A 21,635-nucleotide genomic window follows, 5' to 3' on the forward strand; every position below is an offset into this window, starting at 1 on the left:
GTGAAAACACACACAAGGTTACAAACTTACAATTCCTTTTCTGTTGATATCTCATTTCCTCCCTTATCCAAAACCCAACAGCTAGAGTGAAACCTTGTAACCAGAATTGAGAAAGGTTATTTTGAAAGATCAGCAACATACCCCCTAATGCTTCCCTCCCTCCTTTCTACCTGTAGGTGGTCAATTAAATGTATGCTCAGTGGTCCCACAGGTTTCTAATGAATAGGCAATGATTATGGGACATGACAGAACCTTTTATAAGATCACTTGAGAACAGCAGCAGTCATTTAAAACATAGGAAGAAAAAAAAGGTAAAGAAACCTTTTAAGAATATAAATTAAGCTAGTGAGAGTGGGTGTTTTTGATGGCTTATGAGCCTACTTAGTCACCTAGAAAAAAATCTCTTCTGGTCCCAGGTTCACAGATTGCATTTCTGATGCTGAAGAGCCATCTTTGTTTCCCCTGGTTACCGATGAAACAGTGTGCAGGGATCAGTTCAAATCCATCACCACTTAGAGAAAATGCTTCCAAACACAATGGCTATTTTCTGTACTTACTGTCTATATTTACTAGGAAGGATAGTACACATGTGCACATCCACATGTTTCACGTTTATAAGCTATTGCATATGATGTCCTTTATACATGGAAATTAACTATATAACATGGCACATCCCTATAATATTATAGAGAATGGAATTTTTTTCTTCAGGCAGATTCCCTTCTGTCCTTCATTAGTGAGGACCCAAGAGAACTTGCTGTAAGGTAATTTTCCCTGTAAAGTCTCAGACTATATCCCCAATAACATTGTTTTTATCTATAAAAATAGCACTGCCTTATAGAAAGTCTCCACATCCAATTTATTGACTCAATAAATTTCAGTCTCACTGATTATATTTCCATCTAAAAGCTTTTCACAGTTAGAAAACTGGGAGAGCCTTTAGAATCATCCCAGGTCAAGTTTCTTTTCGAATATTTTTCCACAATGAACTGCAATACATTAAGCCTACCCATTAGCTAGAATATCACTGACTGTACTCTTAATCTGATGGCCAAGGGAACATTTGTATTGTCTGGGTTCCATTTAAGACAATATTTGAAATGGATGGAATACCTCAGAATATGAGAGTAACATTCAAAGTTATCTTCTTTCAGTGTAGAAAAATGTGTCTGTCCTATAAGGATTAGGCTTGTTAAAAGAAAATCAGAATTCAGCATTAAAACCTCTCTCTCAGGGCCTCCCTGGGGTCCTAGGGATTAAGTCTCAGTGCTATCAACCCTATGGCCTGAGGTCCTAGTTGGATCTGGCCAGGGAGCTAACCCACTTATGGCACAGCAGACCTCTCCTGTCTCACCCACTGCTTCCCTTAGTAGTGTATTTCAGTAAATCCACCTGCTCTGCTCCCCACTCTGTCTCTGGTAAACCTTCTCAACCCCCCACCCCTCCACTGGCCTACACCCCAGTTCTTCTTTGCAAAAATAAATAAAATCTTTTTAAAAATACCAAAAAAACCCTCTCTCAGCAAAACAAAGCACTTCATTCTCCCCTGGGATTCTCAATTAGTTTCACGAATATTTTTCAATTGATCCCAAGAGAGTGTTGCACAATGAATTGAGAATATGAATATAAGAAGACTCCCACCAACAATTAGGTGGAGAGTTGTTGAAATCTTAATTGTGAACTTCTTTTCATAAGATATAGTCCAAGACATTTTGCAAGCTGAACTAGGGGTGTGAGCTGATTGTGATTTGAGGCATATCAAATGTCATTATAAATTTACCTTTACACCTGAATTACTCAATGCATTTTTTTTTCATTTAAAAAGACACCTGGAAATTTCTTTAGGGCTAATTTTTTATATTCTGTATTCATTGGTTAATAAAAATCCCATTGAAAGATCTTACATATTAAAAATAAAATCTTCCTAAAGGGTCAGAATTCTGCTACATATCTTTTTGCTTTAAATAAACATTTAGATGTGTTAAGGTATGACGATTCTGATGTTTGGTTTAGGTAATTTAAAAATATTTGAAAAGAAAGGGATGGAATACGAGGAAGAGCGTTGTGGATTTGAGAGCACATTAATAGATATGTATGGCATTTATTAAAACTTTACACGAGGATGCTGTCTTCCTGGGAGTTGAGAGCCTGCAGTGCGTGGAGTCCGCCGCGGGGAAGAACAAAAGCATGGCTGCGCGACAGTATTATCTCTGCAGCGGCGGCAGGCTCCCTGACGGAGGGTTGCAGCAACTGCCTGGTCTCTTACACTTCATTTTTATTAGTGACAGCCTCCGGAATCCTGTCAGTTCAGACAACTAAGCTGTTCCCTCGCATTCTGGTTGGTCACTCGGATTCAGTTACATGGGGGAGAAGGGAAGACAAGACAGAAAGGTGAATTGTACCAAGCTAGGGCTCAGGGATTTCTCTCCTTGGGGGCCGGCGCTGTCTCACCCTAGGGGACGTGGGGAATTCCAGGACCGCATTTAACTCGGGAACCAGTGCCCTATTAATTAGTTGCTCTGCGTAGAGAACGCAGTGAAAGGTTTAATTTTCGCTTTTCAGCTGGGGCCAACAGAGCCCGGTTGATCAGAGCTGCCTGGCGGGTGTGCCCACCAAGCCCGGACCTCTCGGGCCCCCGGAGCCCGTCAGGAGCGGAGCGGAGGTCAAGTCAAAGGGCAAGCCCCGCAGGGTGGCTCCCTCCCTCACCCGCGCGGTCCGCAGCGAGGCTTCAGATCCACCACCACTAACCCAGCCAGGCAGGAGGGCGGCGAGGAGGCGGGTCCCGGAGGGGGCGGGACGAGGGGGCCGGGACGAAGGGTCGAGGAGTCCATTGGGAAATGTAGTTCTGTGAATCCCAGCCCCGTAACTCTTCCGGCTCTCCTGGTGAGGCTAAGACTACAACTCCCAGAAGTCTGTGGGCCCCGGAACGCGTCCATGCGCAATGGGTACCACTTTGTATCCTATCAGGCGCGGAGCGAGTGATGTCACCTGTGAATTGTAACCTACTAGCGACTGTGAAGGAAACTGTTTAACCGGATCCCATTGTACCCGGAGCGCAGAGCCGCCTTTCCAGCATGCAGGGGCTGCTCAGGTAAGGGGGACGTGCCGCCTTGCCCGCCGCACTCATTCATTAAGTGGCACCGCACGGTGGCGCGGGGGTGGGCACGTTTCCCGGCCGCGTCCTGGGTTTGCCGCGCGCGCCTCTCACTGCTTCCCCGGGCTCCCGGGCCAGTGGGTAAATATTAAACTCGTCCTTCAGGTTAGGTCTGGGTGGGAACGGGACCTAGACAGCTCCCAGCTGCCAAGCTGGGTTTGGGAAAATGGCTGCAAGTGCGGCGTACAGCCAGGCGAGCCCTGCGGAAGGCGCCCCCAAGGACGGGGGTCCTCCCTCCTTTCTTTCCAAGGCGTTCGGATGCCTGGAGAGCCTGCCCGGGGCCACTCGCCGCCTCGCTGCAGGCACCTGGGCTGCGGTCGCAGGGGGTCGTGGCTGCGGCTGGGGGCTGCGGGCACTGCCGTTGTCGGGAGGTGCTGGCTGGGGGGCTCCAAGAGGGAGAATCCCGGCGAGGCTTGGTGGACTCGGAGGTAGTGATGGGAAAGGAGGGGCTCGTTTACCCGTCCGCGTCCGAGCCAAAGCCCTATCGTCCCAGGCACCTCACTTCAAGCCTCATTTTGAAAGGGACGGGGTGACTGCAATTCTGGCGAAGTGGGAAGCTCAATGTCTCGGAGAAGAGCGACGGGGAAAGCCCCACGCTGCGGAGAGAGCTGGGGATGTCGGCGGACAGCGGCTCAGGGGGCTGTGCCGCTAGCGGACCGGCAGCCGCAGAGAGCGCCCATCTCCTGTGCCTCCAAAGAGGGTGCCTCTTGGGCCCCCCGTGGAGCTTGCTCCTTAGATAAAGAGCACCTGAGCCGGGCGAGGCGTCTACCCCGGAGTCCTGGGCTGGGGGGCCGTGCGGCGGTGGGAGGCGGCGAATAATGGAATGGTTATTAGGTTCACTGTGGGGCAGGCGGGATGGGTATCGGGTGCCGAAAACCCAACAGCTTGTGAGCCTCTTACACTCCCACTGGAGGCGTGCGGGAGGCACGAGAACTATATAAAGTCCCCCGGATTTCCTTGCCCTCGCTCACTCATCAAATCCGATTAATGGTTCTGTTCTCAAGTTGCTCACAGGCTAGGGTTAGGATGTTCTGCCTTGTCCTCAAAATATTTTAGTGGGCCCAGGAATAGGTGCCTACACTCCATTTTTCCCCCAACCCGCGCCGTCTCCACGCGTGAGAGACCATCCAGAGTAAATGCCACCCATGCCTGTTTTGCTCCCATGGAGCTGGTAGTTTCTTCAGCCGGGAGAAAGACCTAGTGAATTGAAGCGAGTTTGTCAGCTCGATGAATCTCGTTGCCATGGCGACTCCTGCCGTCGGAATCCTGACTGCGTTTCAATTCGCGTGGCTCTGCGGGCAGCTGGGAGGGCGTGGCCAGTGGGTGTGGTCAAATGCTCGCCTTGGGCCCAGCTGCTCACTGCTCCTCACCGGTTTCGCAGCCTCGGGGCTTCCTCCCTTCCCTTGTAAACAGCCTGAAGGTCCTTCGACTCCTTTCCCTCTTGCGTGCACGTGCCCACACCTCGCCTCCACCTTCCTTTTCAGGAATAATGGTTTGGAGCCTTTATCCTGACGCAAACTCTGAAAATTACAATTGGAAGATCTCTTTTCCATTAGAAAAATCTCTTTTCCCGTATCAGGCTCTTTATTGATGCCTGCATCATTTTCCTAATAGGGCATTGTTCTCTATCCTGCCAGAAGGGAGCATCCTGGTCAACTGTAAAGGTTCTCAGTTTACCTTTGGTGCAGGTGTCTCAGACAGTTATTAAGAACAATTAATACCTGAAATTGAATTCTGGATGTCAGCACCTTCTCCTTTGGTTCTCAGAAAATCCAAGTCTGCCTCCATGCAGGTCCTTGAGAGCGAAGCACACAGGACTGGCATCTGCCAGCCTGCCTCACCCTGGCTCTGTCATTCCTGGTTGGTTACCCCCGCTCTGGGATTAACCCTTTACTTCTGGGGACCTCTGTCTTTACGAATATGGGGAAAGAGGTATAGAAGATTTCCTAAAGTTCATTCTTGGTGTAAACTCTTCTGACTGTGAGAAGGACTTAGCCACTGTCTTTTACTTTTCTCAAAGGAATCTGAAGATGAGAATTTAAACCCAGCGTCTGACACTATAGCTCTGAGCCTCACTTTTATGGCAAAAGAGCTGACTCTTCATGGCAGTCTTTCCAAGTGGGCAAGGCAGACATACTACAATTTCCTATACTGTTTTCTGTTGCTACTATTTTCTTATTATCTGGAATTGTTTAGGTTTTGCTTTTTAATAAATTCTTGGTGGGAGGCAGCTATTTGTAACCTAATTGTATTAAGTGTAATTGAATTACACAAATATTTTGTTTTCTTTCTGTCTTCATGTCATACCAAGTTGGATTATGGCAGATAGTACAGTGAAGGGGGGAAAGTGTATGTAAGAACCATTATGCTTTCAGTCATACGCAGGTAAGTGCGTGGGGATGCTGTATGTATGCTAGCTGGTTGACATTCATTATCTTGTTTTAAGCAGGTGGTTATATCTCCACAGGGAAGCAGAATCAGAAGTTGTCAATCAGTATTTTTGTCCTATAACATCATTAGACCGAAATCACATTTATCTGTTTACTTCTTGCCTCATAATTCCGACATCAATTCCAGTGTGTATGGGTTTTTCCCATTCCTCTAAGATCTTTGAGAGCAAAATCTTTATCTTGTCCACCCCATTTCTTCAGCATTTAAAACGGTATTTGACCATTTATAGGTATCTAATAAATATTTGTTGAATCAATGTTGGTTGTAGAGCCATGATTGGAAATCCAAGATCTGCCTGTATTCTGTCTGCTGATAATTCTGTTACAGTTTTAATAATTCCTCTTTGTTTACTAGCATGCATTTGTAGCTCAGCATAAACCAAACTCCTGTAATGCATGTGACTTGAAGTGTAAAGACCTTCCATATACTTGAAATAGATGATTTTCATAATTATTATATTTTGGAATACATTCATGCACACAGAACTTGCCCCCAATTCATATTACTCCAAACCAGGCATTTCTAGATCTCTGGCCTTTGTACTGTCCTTGGCCCACAATGTTTTCCCAGTAGGTGTATGAGAGGATAATAAGGAGACCAAGGCAAAGTTACTGAGCAGCTTTTATCAAGCCACCAGTAGCTCTGAGGCATTTGGGTAGAAAAACTGAACAATCACTCACCCTTCTGGATGGAGTTGTGCTGTAAACAGGACCAGTTGCCTGAGGCTGGGTGGGGGACTTGTGCCCAGTATTTCTTGTTATCCAGTAATCAAATTCTGGGAGTTTTCCGAAGTACAAGTTAGTGAGGAGGTGTGATAGTAAGAGGGTGCGGTGCTTGCAGGAGCTCAGTGAGTAGGTGAGAAGGAATTTGAATCCTGGTTTTCTTGCTTTGTGGATACGCTCTGGGCGTTAAGAATGTGTGTGTCTGTGTGTGGTTTTATTTGAGCTACTTTCTTTCAAAGGCTGCTTTTAATGTTGGTGCTGTGGCCATCAGGACAAACAAGGTGTTTACAAATAAAACATAGTTTGTAGAGGGAAAGTGTTTCATTTTGTAAATATTTTGGAGGGGGTATGAAGAATGGCTTTGACTTGAGAATCTTGAGGTCTTCTGTGAAATCACTTAAAAAGTTACAGCTGTTGGATCAGAGGAAACAAGCTTTTCCAATAAAGCTGGTACCACTGAGAGCCTGAGGTGTTTGTTTCAGGAAATAATCGCGCCCTTGTAACTTCTGTGGGCCCTCCCTGACTTCTTATCATGCTGCTAGTATTTCCAAGTGTTAAATCTATCCTTATATTGTACAAAACAAAGTGAATTTGCCAATTTAGCAACTTTTTTATCTCTAAAGGAAGTACCAGTAGAAAAGAAAATTCTTCTATTTTAGGATTTTTTTCTTGTTTGCAGAAGGAATGGCTACTGTCACCTATCTTGGCATTACAACTTCTAACTTAGTTATGGAGGAAATTTTCTCAGTGAATATATACATCTTAAACACTCACAGCATCAGTTCTTTGTGGTTTCCCAGAGCACTCAGTACAGAGGCTCTTTTTAAGAAATAGCACAGGTGCTATTTAAGAAATGAGGGCAGGTTTTGTATGTGGCTGGGGATAACATCTGGTTGGCGGGGCCAAATGAGGTGGAAGATAAATCCCTGAAATTACATTCACTTAACAAGCATACTCTACTGTCTTTTTGATGATTGTGCTTAGAGTAGCTGATAGATTGAAATTGAAGGGTAGATCTGAAGTGCCCCCACACCTTCCTCCAAGCTACCACTTAGTATCCTGAAAGAGGGGCAGATAAAGATGAGATACAGTTAGATTTTGGTCTATATTCCACTCTAGCAGCTTATCTCTGTAGCACAAGAAGTTTACCTTGTTTACTTTCTCGCATCCTTTCCACTGTTTCAGGAATAGAGAACTGAGCATTTCAGAGTATGTGTTCATAGTACACATATCTAAAAATAAGTTAAAAACTAAATCGTAGGAGCATGGCAACAAGTGTACAAAAGTACTCTCTCCAACCCTCCAATAAATCTGAGATCACCAAATACACCCTCAGCTTTGAGAAGCTTATTTTCCTTCTTGATTTGAGCATGCCCACCTGTGACTCTGCAGCCCCCTTATCTGGAATGTGTACCCTTGTTTCTCAGTTCTTGTGCTTTAAGATCCAGGTTGGGTGCCATAGGGTCCAGGAAACCTTCCCTTCCCTCTCCTCCCCTCCCCTGCCCACCCCTCTCCTTATACCACCTTCCTCTGCTCTTCCCACCTTAAGAGCATTCAACCTGTCTACACACCCTAATGCTTACAGCTAAGGAAACACTAATAGTCAAGGGATGTGAGGTGCAACTTTCCTACTAAGCCATTGACTTACAGTGACTGCATGGTGATAGTATCACTATTTTACGGATGAGGGAAACTGAGGCATGAAGAAGTTAATGAACTTACAGCTCAGATCATGTAGCTAATAAGTGACTGAGCAGGTTAGGAACCTGGTTAGACAGTGAATTCTCTACTCTATTGCACTGCCTCTAGTCTTCCTTGGTAGTGTTTCCCATTCCTTGAATTGAGGAAATCACATCTTCCTTTACATCTCCATTCTGAAAAAGTGTTGGGTCACTAACTGGCTTGATTTGAGAGTGAAAATGTTTCTTTCTTTACTTAATGGTTTCTTATAGTCTGATTTTCTAGAACAGAAAATGTTGCATGAGTTTAAAAATGTTGCATTTATGTATTTGAATGATAAAACCTTTGTACTCCCTCCTTTTTACTGTGTGAACCATGGGCAAATTATCTGGAAGAAGGAAATGGTTTATATTTCATCTCTAAATATATTTGGAGCCTATCCAACATTAGACCCCATTTGTTAATTGAGATAACTTCAATAGGTTGAATCCCTTATCTTAAAAAAGCCCTTCTCCTGGGGCCACAGTAGCCTGCCTTAAGAGTTAAGGGGGCCCAGCATTTCTTAGTTCCTGCCCCCCTCCCCACCCCTTGTCTTTTAACTTAAATTGTGAAAGTTCACTTGAAAAAGAAAATAATGAAAACTTGAGTAGCAGTCAAACATGTAATCTAATATTATGTATCCTTAGATATAAAAGTAAGCTTTCCCCCCCCACCTCAGAAGACTTATTTATTTTTGCAGTGCAGCAAATTTGCTGCCAAATATACAATTGTAATTCTTTTAAACCATAACCACTATTATAACTTAACTGTGGAAAAGTAGGGGAGAGACTTCAATTTCCAATGTAGTTGGTGCTTTTCCTGACTTACAATAGATCTTTTCCTTTTGGCTTTAAAAATGAATGTTGGGCCTCCCCTGGTGGCGCAGGCGGTTGAGCGCTGTGCTGTGAGGCTGTCCACAGCCTCTGCAGCACCGGTTCGATCCCAGCCGGCCAGCAAGGATCCCACATGGCAATGTGGACCTCTCCTGTCGTGCCCTCTGCTCCCCTCAGCAGTGTATTTCAGTCAGTCTGCCTGTTCTGTTCCCTGCTCTGTCTCTGGTGAATCCTCTCATCTCCCGTGCATCTGGCCTGTACCCCGGTTCTTGTATAAATGAATAAATAAATCTTAAAAAAAATGAATGTTGTGCCACTTTGACAATATTTAATGAAGACAATTGATTAGAACACAAATTGTGTCATTTAGGGAAATCATAGGAAAGCTATGTTCTAACAGCATATTGCCAGGAAGGGAAAATAAAAAGATTTGTTAGCCATTAGGCTACTCAACCATGATATACATTTAATAGACATTGATTTTAGAAGTTTGCTTTTTTTCATTCATCTTGTTATACTTCCTAAGTAAGTCATTCACTTTTAATAACCTCATTCTGTTCTATAAATTGCACCAGGATTAAAGTTGAAGGTTACTTGTATTTTTGCCAGGCACACAATTGGGGTCACCTATTTAACTGATCTTTGTCTTTTTCATTTCTGGAAAAAACAAAAAACAAAAAAAAAACCCTTGCTGTGGTTGGCAAATGCTGCCCATCCTATGGACTTTCCTAATTTAGACTTTCAAGAGTAGGTAGCCTAGATCAGAGCTTTGGGCATAGTTTGGGCAATACAAATAGCCATCTTTCGTTTTTTGAGTTAGGGTCCTGTGTTCTGGTTCATTTGCTCAGCTCAGTTTGCTAGTGATGTACAAACTAGGTCAAGGGCATTGGTTAGCTTTGCCAGTTTTGGAGTCACAAACTGCACCTGTAATCCTAGTAAAAAAAAATTTAACTTATGCTTTGGCCACAAAGGAGACAAGTCATTATGCTGTGAATATATTAGTGCATAATCATCACCAGTAGGGGCACCAGATGACACCATATTATAAAGTGGGCACCATATTATAAAATGGACTGATGGGTGGGGGCTTCCATTTTAAAGACCCGGTAAGTTAGGGATAAGGCTTTGCCAGCAGTTTGCAAAGGAACTATAAGTTTCTGGCTCGTGTCCTCCTGTGAAGAGTAGGCATTTCTAAAAATATGCTAAAGCTCCATGGTTTTTGTCTTTTCCCTTTGTTGGGAATGTGATTGAAGTCTGTCTGTCTGTGTCTGTCTGTCTGTCTCTCTGTGTGCGTTTGTGCATGTGTGTGTCCACAGAAGGACTTTGTTTTTCTTTCATAACACTTTGCAGATTTATACCCTAAAAGAGGAGTAAAGAAAAGTGATCAGCATCATACTCCAGGTGAGTTATGTTGCTCATATGTGTCCAGGCTTAAGTATATATTTGTTTCCTAGAGATTTGGTAAAACTGAACATTGAAATGTCAAGCCATGAGTAGAAACTAGAACCTGCAGCTCTGTGATAAGAGGGATAGACTAGAGGCCCTTTTAATATGGACATATGTTATAAAACTTATTATAAAGAGTTAAAGAAAAGGAAATGGATACATTAACCCATTTGAAGGCTCTTGCTGTATTATCTGCTCTTGGAAGTTGGTGAAATTGTGGGTATAGAATATGTCATAGGTTCTGTCCAAACTAAGTGATGTAGGATTTGAAAAAATGCATTTACAGTTCACATATTAGTGGTTGCTATTTGATTTAGGAAGATGGGAGCAAAGAAAACAAGAAGAACATTTCTGCTTGTTTCCCAATCTGATTGTGTGTCATTTGTGGTATTCCCCTGTCTCCATTTCTTAGCACCCAATGGTAATTCAAACTAAAAGCTAGAAAGGGTGCGGAATGAAGCATGCTGGAATTCAAGCATATGACTGATGCTGCATTGAGTTCAGAGTTAAATGAATGACCTGTTACTGTATTTTTGTATTTTTTAAAATTGAGACTAGCAATTGGATTGGACTGGGAAACTTCTATGACTCATTAAGGACTTCATATTCTGTGAGCCGGTCACATTTCCAACTATACAAGTTCTAGGAACTGTAGCAAGAAGCTGCCTTGCCTGTGACATTTTCTGCTAAAGGTTTTATTAAGATACAAAAAAATTACATTATGTTTAGTTTGACCCAATTTCTTTTTAGACTGTGACTGAAGTTACCTTTCTTCCACACTCTGCTTTTTCCTACCACACTCTTTGGGTTGTAATTTCAGTGGAGGACCAGTGAACTGCTTCCTTGCCAGTTCTGGCACAGCCTCCCTTTGGGCAGAAGGAGGTGACTGTCCCCAGTTGGCCAGGTTCCATATGAGGAGTGCCAAGGTCGGTGACCTTGCAGAAAAGCATGTCTTCTTCCATAGACTTCTAATGTAAAATAGGGAGCTGTGCAGCAGCACTGAGGGGGGAGAACTTACATTTTAATTCTCCCAAGCTCAGGTTGTTTTTCTGTTGGAACAAGTTGGGGGGAAGTAGGTGGAGAGAAGGACAGAGGGAGTTATTGGGTTTCACTTATCTTATCATTTGTTTCCCACTGGATTGCCTTTGTTTATACTGTCTCTTAGGCCAGGAATTCCTCCAACAGAAAGCATGCGTCCTCGCGGGGATATTCATATCGGGGCTTCCTCCTTCTTAGGTTCCATTTGCTGACTTGGCTTTCCTTTTTCCAGCCTGACCTGAAAGGAGGGCTAGAGATACTTAACTTGCTTCTCAGTCTTCTGTTATGTGGAACAGAGATCTTAAAACAATGACTTTGGTGCAAATGTGTTAACGATTTTTCTGAGGGGAGGGCTGGTGGGATGGGGGAAGGCAGGATGATGTCAAGTAGGTTTAAATTTAACATCTATGGATCTATGGATAACTTATTTATGTTGGTAGAGAGTTTACTGTCAAACTAATGTTGGATTCTTTAAATCTTCATCTTTTGGATTTTTGCATTTGCACAGAGGGAAAAGAAGCACAAGTTGATTTTTTTAAAGATTTATTTATTTATGCATACAAGAGCTGGGGTACAGGCCAGAGGTGTGGGGGTTAGAGGATTCACCAGAGACAGAGTGGGGAGCAGAACAGGCAGATGTGCTGAGGGGAGCAGCGGGCGAGACAGGAGAGGTCTGCTGCACCATGTGGGTCCCTCCCTGGCCAGCCGGGGATAGAACTCATGCTGCAGAGCCTGCAGATTGCTTCATAGTGCGGTGCTTAACCCCTTGAGCCACCGGGGAGGCCCAGCACCAGTTGATTTTTAAGTTCAGATTTGGGTATCTTGCTTATTTCTTTATACTTCTGGATATCTGCCTCCTCATCTGTGAAACAACGTGAAAATTCTAAAATTTTATGAGAGCAGTGTAGTGGCAGGAAGGGCACTGAGCAGGTTTTCTGATCCGGCAGAGTCTTGGAGCCCTCGGTGGCTTTCTCAGGCTTTTACTGAGCTTTGCATGCATTGCAGCAACCAGGAACATGGCAGGCAGGGGTGTCAGTGGGCCAGGAGGCCACTAGGCCTCCAAGCCCCTGGCAAGTCTTCACTCCCTGCTTCTCTGGCTTGTTTCACCTCTTCTCTCTCCTGCCTCTCTCCTGGATTCTGCTTCTCTTGGTGACTCTCTCAATACTCTTCCCATGCCCACAGAAGTAAACAATGCAACAATGTAACAACTGCAGGTGCCCCATCAGGCAGGGCAGTCCTAATTGTGGGAGAGCAGAAAAGCCTGAAAACCATTTACCAAACCATTTACCCTACCTTAGTATTCTCTTAAAATAATGAATGCACTTATATGACTTTGTGTAATAGTGATGTCATATCCTTGGGGTTTCCGTAGAGTGGAGATCCTTGAGGAGAACTCTAGTTTTTCATCTTTAGAGTTTCCAACTTTGGCTCCTAGTACAGTGTACCTTGTGTGCTGTTGCTGAGTGGAGCTAAACCCTCAAGACCTGATCCCTCATCTGTTCTCTTTAACGGAACAGCTTCCATTCATGTTACCTAGTCTGGATGCTCAAGATGTTCCAAAGGGTATAAGGGATGAGGCTAGACAGTGTCTTTAGGTGATCACCCAGTTCTGTTTAAATTGATAATTTCTTTAAACCAGAGTTTGACCACCAGTGGTACAGAAGATGGATGTAGCCAGCAGTCAGTTTTAGATCAGCCTGCACAGTGTTATTTTAAAAAATGGAATGGTTTCAGTGAGCATTTGTGGTCTGATTTGCCTCAGATCTCCCTATATCCTTGTGCTCCTTTGTTTATGTTTTTCTTTACCTCATGGCATTTTGAAGGGACTTGAGTTTGTGGTCCCTCTTTTAAGCTAAAGTAGGTTGGGATGAACATCTCTCCAGCAGGCTAGTCACTCAGAACAGGGCTTCTCTCTGCTGTGCACTGTAGAATGTTAAAGAGCATCCTTGGCTTCTACCCAGTAGATGCCAATTAACAAGCCTTCCCCAAATTTTAACAATCAAAAATGTCTCCGGAAACTGGCAAATGTCCTCTGGGGCGAAATTGACCCCATTGAGAGCCAGTTGACAAATTTTAGATGGCCTGAGAACTGTAAACATTGAATCAGGCTTGGATATTTAAGGATAAATTGGAATTCATCTGGGAAACCGAGCTTCCCTGCTGTTTCTATTTATTTGGGCAGTTGGTTAGAGCAAAGTAAAGGTCAGTGGATTAGACCCTTTGGGTCACTTCTCCATTCTTCCATGACCACAGCCTGGGAGGTCAGCCACATTTTAGGGACATGTCCTTGGTCACAACAGGGGACTCTGTGAGACACTGAGGCTGGGTCAGGGCATGCCCAACAGAGCTAGTGAGTAAACAACTTTGAAGCCCCTGGCCTGTGTTGGTAGGTCAGTTATGTTATCTGTGGATAAGGAAGATGAGGCTTCAGGGGAAGAAAAGATCAGCCCTGTCATTACTGTTTCCCCCAAAAGGACCTTCTGTATTTAAAAATGACAGCTTATCTCAGATCAGCAGTGTGGGAAGAGTGTTGAAAAGGATTAACATAGTTGGTATTCCTTTTTTTCCTCTCCTCTGAATAAGAATGTCTCTAAATCTTGACTACAACTTGCCTTGCCTCTTAGAAAACACATTGATAAAATTTTCAGTGTGCCAAGAGAAAGTATGACGTTTTAACCAACCAATCTAAGCTCTGTTCTTGAGCAAATAATGAAAAGAGAGTGCTTAGGAAGCAGAATTTTGGATAAATTGTAAATTAAAGTACCTACTCAGAGGGATGACTGGGATTTCTGAAGGGATCCATACTCTTCATGAAGGTGCCTGTGATGGTTCTCCACTCTGCGCATCAGCATTCTCTGTGATAGATTCCAATCAAAGTATTTAAAGGTTCCTTTTAAAATCTTCTGTATGCTAGCTCCCCCACTCCCAATTTGTCACCAAGAGCTGTTACTAATTGTACCATAAAAATATGACAGTCATTTACTGGTTGTCTGGTACTAGAGAGAATTTGTTAGCATGATATGGTATTAAAGAATTATGATAGTTAAAGAAGCAGAATATAGGGTTTATTTTTAGGGGTAATGCAATGCTTCAAAATTAGTAGTAATGATTGCATAATGTGTGAACATACTAAGAACCACCGAACTACATGCTTTAAGTGGATAAATTTTATGGTATGTGAATTATAACTCAATGAAGTTGTTATTTCAAAAGAAGCGTAAAAAGAACAGGCCAAATATAACCTTAGAAAAAGTTTTTAGGCCTTTAGTATAATATCCATTATTTACTTTTCTATTTTTTAATCTTCATGGACATCTAATTTTTTTCTCTGAATAAATGGATATACAACATGGATAAATAATAAATGTGGTAATTCCTTAATATTTATAGACCTCCCCTGAGACATGGGAAACTTTGCTATAAAGAAATGTAATGGAACCTGGACCTTATTTTTCTCATCTCTTCTAATCGGGGCATTGAAGGACAGAAATTTTGCTCTATTTTATACCTACTATGATGATAAGCTAAGGTTTTGGTAAAACACTTGACTTAGTCACAATTTGCCTTAAACTTATTCCATTGGATTATTTTGCAGGGTTTTTGTACTGTAGAAGCCATCACACTGTAAAAAGCATTCAAGTATATAATCTTGCCTATAAAGCTAACTGTGTGTGTTGGATAAAGGAATATTTCATTTATAAGGGATTATGTAGCTTGAGGTTTCTCAAATTTGGATTCATGATCCTCTGAGAAACACTGCATTAAAAGTTAAATTGTTAAATGTTTAGGTACTTACTTGGTGCCAATGGGATCACAAACTCATGTGTAGAGATAGGCTTTGAGGTTCTCTGGTAAGATTCACTTATGAGATACTTATCCAGGCATGTTAGTTTTATTGCTGCATAATGAATTACCACAAATTTCATGTCTTAAAATGCCACCAGGTCAGAAGTCTAGGCATGCTGTGGCCAGGTTCTCTGATCAGGCTGTCACTAAAAGCCAAGGCTGCAGTTGTCAGTTGGGCTCTGAGATTCCCCTAAGCTTACTGGTTGTTGGCAGAATTTATTTCCTTGGGACTGTAAGACCCAGGACTGCTAGCTCTTGGCCAGAGACTGCTTTTAACTCCTGTGGCCACTCACATTCCATGCTATGTGGTCCATATTACAGTTCACACTTGATGTTTGCTTTTTTCCAGGCTTGCTGAAGCACATCTCTCTGACTTCTGCAATCAGCAACAGAGAAATCTAATTTGAAGGGCTTACCTGATTAGGCCACATCCACCCAGAGTAATCTCCCGCTGACCTTCTAACATAATCATGCATGAGGTCACATCATACTCATTGGTTCTACTCACATTCAAAGCTGAGGGAAGATTATACAAGAGCAAGGGTAATGGGAGCTCACTTAGAATTCTACGTAGTATAGCAGGTAACAGATTATGCCAATATATTGTTGATGATTAAAATGAAAAATACAAAATCCAAAACTTCATAAATATGCTTCGGAACCCTCTGTCATCCTACAATGTCTCCCCTTTATGCTCTCCATTCTACTTTTCTTGTTAAATGTAGTGTGAAAATGGAGATTTAAAAAAATGTTTTATCATTGAAAATTTTCAACACCCCCGCCCCCACTATTACTACTAGTATGCCCATTTTTATTTATTTATTTAAAAGATTTATTTATGCATACCAGAACTGAGGTACAGGCCAGAGGTGTGAGGGGTGAGAGGATTCACCAGAGACAGAGTGGGGAACAGAACAGGCGATTGACTGAAATACGCTGCTGAGGGGAGCAGCGGGCGAAACAGGAGTGGTCCGCTGTGCCATGTGGGTCACCTCCCTGGCCCGGGATTGAACATGTGCTGCAGTGGCTGCAGAAAGCTTAATAGTGCTGCATCTTAACCCCTTGTGCCACCAGAGAGGCCCCTGTATGCCCATTTTAAAATCTTGGTTTTTTTCTTGTTAGTGGTCCCTTCTCTGATACATGTTGTTTTGTCCAGCATGAGGAATGTTCAAGGTAATTCTAAAACTAGCTAGAAGTTTAATTTTCTGATCTGAAATTAATAGTTTACTATATAAAGTTGCTTTTAAAGGAAGGTATAAAAAATAAAGAAAAATCTTGCAAAGGAGTCAATGGGAAAATACAGGAAAATATCTTTATGAAGTTTTAAAAATACTTTTAATGGCATACTATTTGCCTTATCCTTCCCCCAGCTATTGTCATAATTATTTTTCATATTATTAAAACATTTATTGTGGTAAAAAAACATATCTTAAAATTTAACATCTTAATTATTTTTATTTTTTAATTATTTTTTAAACACTTTAAAAAATTTTTTTGAAGATTTAATTTTATTTATACAAGAACTGGGGTACAGACCAGGGGCACAGGAGGATGAGAGAACTCACCAGAGACAGAGTGGGGAGCAGAACAGGCAGATCTATTGAAATACACTGCTGAGGGGAGCAGCGGGCGAGGCAGGAGAGGTCTGCTGCGCCATGTGGGTTTCTCCTTGGCTGGCTGGGAATCAAACCTGTGCTGCAGAGACTGCGGACAGCGGACAGCTTCACAGTGCCTGCACTCAACCTGCTGCACCACTGGGGAGGCCCCTCTTAATTATTTTTAATTGTACATTTCAATAGTATAAAGTATATTGACATTGTTGTCAGACAGGTCTCCAGAATCTTTTCATCTTATAGAACTGAAACTCTCAACCAGTTAAACATCTCCTTTTCACCCCCTTCTTCCAACTCCTTGTAATCACCATTCTACTCTTGTAATGATTTTCACTACTTTATATACTTTTTCTAAATGGAATCACATAGTATTTATTCTTTTGTAGCTAATTTACTTCACATAACATAAAACTCCTCAAGGATCATCCATTTTGGAGTTGCTTGTATCTCTTGACTCTTGTGATCACAGCTGCTGTGAACCTGGGTGTGCAAATATCCTTTCTAGAACATGCTTTTATTTTATTTTATTTTTTTTATATATACCCAGAAGAGGAATATAGATGTGATGGCATTTATTTCCATTTTATGTATGATGTAGACCAATCATTTTCCTAATGTTTTTCAATTAAATTTTATGAACATCTTTTTCATGTTTCAGAGTATTTTATTAGGATACATTTATTAGAAATTAAACAAAAGCATCAAAGGGTATATAATTTAACATTTTTGTAAGTACTGCAAAATAATCCACAAAAGTGTTACCAGTTGCCATTGCAACTGGGTGTTAAATAACCTCTTTCATTTCACCCATGTCTGTGTTGAATATTGTTATTTTACAGTGATCTGTGATTGAACAACTGGTAAATGCTATTACATTGTATTTTAATTTGCATTTAAAAATTTATTAAGGGCCTCCTTGGTGGCGTAGGGGTCTTAGCACTGTCACCTTTATGACCGGAGTTTGATCCCCGGCCAGGGAGCTAACTGACATATGGTGCAGCAGACCTCTCCTTTCTCACCTGTTCTGCTCCACACTCTGTCTCTGGTGAACCCTCTCACCCCCCACTGCACCTTTGGCCTACACCCCAGTTCTTCTATGGAAAAATTAAAAAAAAAAGAGGAATTAAAAAATTTATTAAATATAACCTTTTTCTCCAGGCTATTTGTGTTTTTCCTTTCTCAAATGATTCTTTGCTCACTTATCTACTTAAATCTCAGTGTTTTGAACAGATGATAAAAGAGATTAATGAGTAATTGCTAATATGAAGCTACTAGAATTTTTCATAAAAACAATAAACAGTCATGAACCTAGTAGGAGGAAATTTAGTATCTCTTCAGGCACGTTTAAAATGACCTAAAATATTTCTTTGTGGTTTAGGGTCTCTAGCTGCAGATTTACATAATTAATTACCTTAACAAGCCCTTTCCTCATTATCTAGAGGAAAACCTTAGGTCAGCTCCTGTCATTTTATGGCCTGTTTTTATTTCCTGGGGTTTGAGTGTTTGAGTGTTTCTTACTGTCCTTGGTTTTTCTGTTGATAGAGAGACTGCTACAGAGGAGGTGTTTGTGAAGGCAAAGAGAACAGGGAGATGATATGTAGTTTTTCCATTGGGCTGAACATGTCTGGAGGAATAGGAGGGAGAACAATGAAATAATCCAAATATTATGAGGAGGGAGGCAGAAGTTTATATTAGAATGGTTTATGTGATAAAAGAAATGTTATACCCAGTCCTCTTTGTTTATAAATGGTATTGTAAAACAGATACTCAAATGCTTAGCTAAAATATTTAAAAGCATTGTCTGTACAGCACCTAATATTACAAAAATGCTGTACTCATCTCAGTCTAATTGGCTTTATATCAATATATAAGTCAATATTGTGAGGGAAATGGGTTTTCTCTTAACTTAAGTGCTTTAGGTTTGTTCTCATTTAAACAGAGAAAATAATCCTCATCCAAGCATAGAAAGAGAGGTTATGTTTTGAAGCTAATTTTAGGTAGTTATGGTAGTCCAGTAATATGCAGTGTTTCTCAGCACATTGTAAGAGGATTGCTTATTTAGTATTATCATAGTTCTTGTTCACATCTTTTTTTCTGGGGCTCTGTTTGCAGGTGCTCTATTTGTCTTCATTTAAGAAGTAACAAACAGGGCCTCCCTGGTGGCACAGCTGGTTGAGCACAACACTGTGAAGCTGTCCACAGCCTCTGCAGCGCGTTTTCAATTCCTGGCCAGCCAGGGAGCTACCCACATGGCGCAGCAGTCCTTTCCTTTCTTGCCCGCTGCTCCCCTCAGCAGTGCTTTCGGTACATCTGCCTGGTCTGCTCCCTGCTCTGACTCTGGTGAATCCTCTCACCCTCCTGCACCTCTGGCCTGTACCCCAGCTCTTGTATAAATAAATAAACAAAGCTTAAAAAGAAAAAGAAGTAACAAACAAAATACAACATAGCCTGTGGATCTCTTTAAGGCTGGTGTTGGCAGCTAGTCTTGGGCATTTTTTTTTTTTTTTTTTTTTAGGTGTCATGATTTGGCCCAGGGTTGTAGATGGTGCAACAAGAGAATTCATTGGAATAAAGGTCAGGATCCTGTAGCAGTCACATTTACACTCCCTTTCCTAAAAGCTCATGTCTTCCTTGTCTGGAAGATGGGGTGTTTCTCCCCAGCTGAGTTATTAGTTCGTAGGAACCATTCAAATCACATATGGTTGGATTTGTAAAAATTGACTGGTGGGTACCGAAAGCACCAAAAACGTCTTATAAAGAATAAGTCAGTTCATTCACATGCTGTGGACAAATGATAACTTCTGATGTCAAAGGAAACATATTATGTCTATTTTTTATGTTTTCTTTTTTTTTTTTAAAGACTTATTTATTTATACATACAGGAGCCGGGGCACAGGCCAGAGATGTGGTGGGTGAGAGGATTCACCAGAGACAGAGTGGGGAACAGAACAGGTGATTGACTGAAATACGCTGCTGAGGGGAGCAGCAGGAGAGACAGGAGAGGTCTGCCTCACCATGTGGTTTGCTCCCTGGCCAGCCGGGGATTGAACTCATGCAGCAGAGGCAGCAGACCGCCCCACAGTGCTATGCTCAACCCCCCGCGCCACCAGGGAGGCCCCTATTTTTTATGTTTTTTTAAGATGACAAAATCTTTTGAAATAACTTTAATATGAAACCATAGATTATAAAGTGTTTTATTCTGTAGCTGGTTTAGTCTGGACTGAATATATTCAAACATACTTTTCTTGTTAATGGTAAGAAATTCCATATTGTTTTATGAACTTACCAAAAAAATACAATTTCAGAAATATGAAACACTGCTTTGTCATTTTCTTATTCAGCCATTCCCTGTTAATTGAACTATAAAAGTTTTAGGTGGAATGAATTCAGTCTACTTTTAGGTGGAATGATGGATGGATTCATATTTTATAGCTTTCTTTAGGTAGACTTCATTTTTTCACAGGGGCCAGCCCCTCTCATAGGTCAGGCTTTGACAGTTTGCAAGCTATAGCATCATTAATTTCCTATTGAAATTATTGTTTTATTTACTAAGATTTTCAAATGTATAATTTGTTTTGTTCTATTAAAGAGACATTTTTAATACCTAAGCTTAAAAGTGACAAACTAAAGTTTTGTGTTACAGCAATAATACTATAATTTATCTAATACAATCATCTAGCTGAAAGGCATCAGCAGTTTTGAATGAGATTTTTTTATTCACAGTATCAGACAGGAAACCTTATATTTGCAATTATCCCCAGAAGAACTAATACAAGTAATTAAGTTAAAGTTTCAAACCAGATATTATGACTCATTTTGTAGAAATGAAGGAATGCATATTCTTTAGCCTGCTCTACTCGTGTGACTTTGGCTAACAATCTCTTGGGCTTCAGTTTCCTCAAGGTAATACGGTTAAGTTGGATTAGCTCACCAGGTCCTTGATAGATTTGTTGTCAGAGTTGTTAATCATCAAAAGTCAGGATGACTCCTTTTTAGATCTCACAAAATTGAAACCTGGAATGGTGATTTTTCAAGCCATAAACTTATTGTGCTGACAGAATCAGAGTTAGAACTCAGGTCTCCACTAACCATCCTTCTTAGATGATTATCTGATACTGTTCCTTCCCCTACTTCCTATTCCCTCCTCAGCCATAGCAGACAGTGTTTATCCAGAGCTTATCTAATGTGGCATTTCTTTCCTCTCCATCCTGGTGGTGGCCTCAGAATCCTCAAAGCAACATTCTAACAGCCACAGCTAATAGACAAGCCACTTACCTTGTTTGACATTGAAGGTAGTAGAATATTTAAAATAAAAAAAGACAATTGCTTTAGTCTTTTTGAAGGATATTTTATGTTTCATCCAAATGCAATATTGTATTCTCTATCGCAATGTTTCCCAATGTGATGATTGCTTTTTAATTAAAAAAAAAAATACAGATTGTCATACGACCATGAGTTTGGGAATAGTTTAAATGATTTTGTTTTATTAATCACAGCACATAAATTCATTTGGAAAAATGGGCATACAAATCTATGTGAGACATTTACATACTCATGATTGTAGACTCCTTTGTAATGCCTCTGTTCCTACCCCCATCCCCACTCACCTAAATTCAGGCATTAGAAACCATTACGCTATTCCACTTTGTCTTTTTTTCTTGGTTTCAATTAAAATTCCTTAAGATTGAATTTTTGTTTTGAGGGATCTCATTAGTGGTTTGCATACTATGTGCTGCGGAGTCTCAGGATTCCAGGGGTGCCTCAGGGGATGGCCCCCCCTTGCCTCATGTCCTCTTTCCAGTTTTAACCATCC

At 41.6% G+C, this 21,635-nt stretch overlaps 1 protein-coding gene across 1 annotated transcript in view; it reads left to right on the forward strand.

Moving 5' to 3' along the window:
- The first annotated feature begins 2,973 nt into the window (after nt 1-2,973).
- Nucleotides 2,974-21,635, forward strand: part of DAAM1 (dishevelled associated activator of morphogenesis 1) — a 155,656-nt gene continuing 136,994 nt past the window's right edge. The window contains exon 1 of the mRNA XM_037503441.2: nt 2,974-3,091. The gene's annotated coding sequence lies outside the window, so the exon portion shown is untranslated. The remainder of the gene's footprint in view (nt 3,092-21,635) is intronic.

The sequence above is a fragment of the Talpa occidentalis genome, unplaced genomic scaffold, assembly GCF_014898055.3.
Source record: "Talpa occidentalis isolate TD23 unplaced genomic scaffold, MPIMG_talOcc4v2.1 talOcc4.11, whole genome shotgun sequence".
Classification (NCBI taxonomy): Eukaryota; Metazoa; Chordata; class Mammalia; order Eulipotyphla; family Talpidae; genus Talpa; species Talpa occidentalis.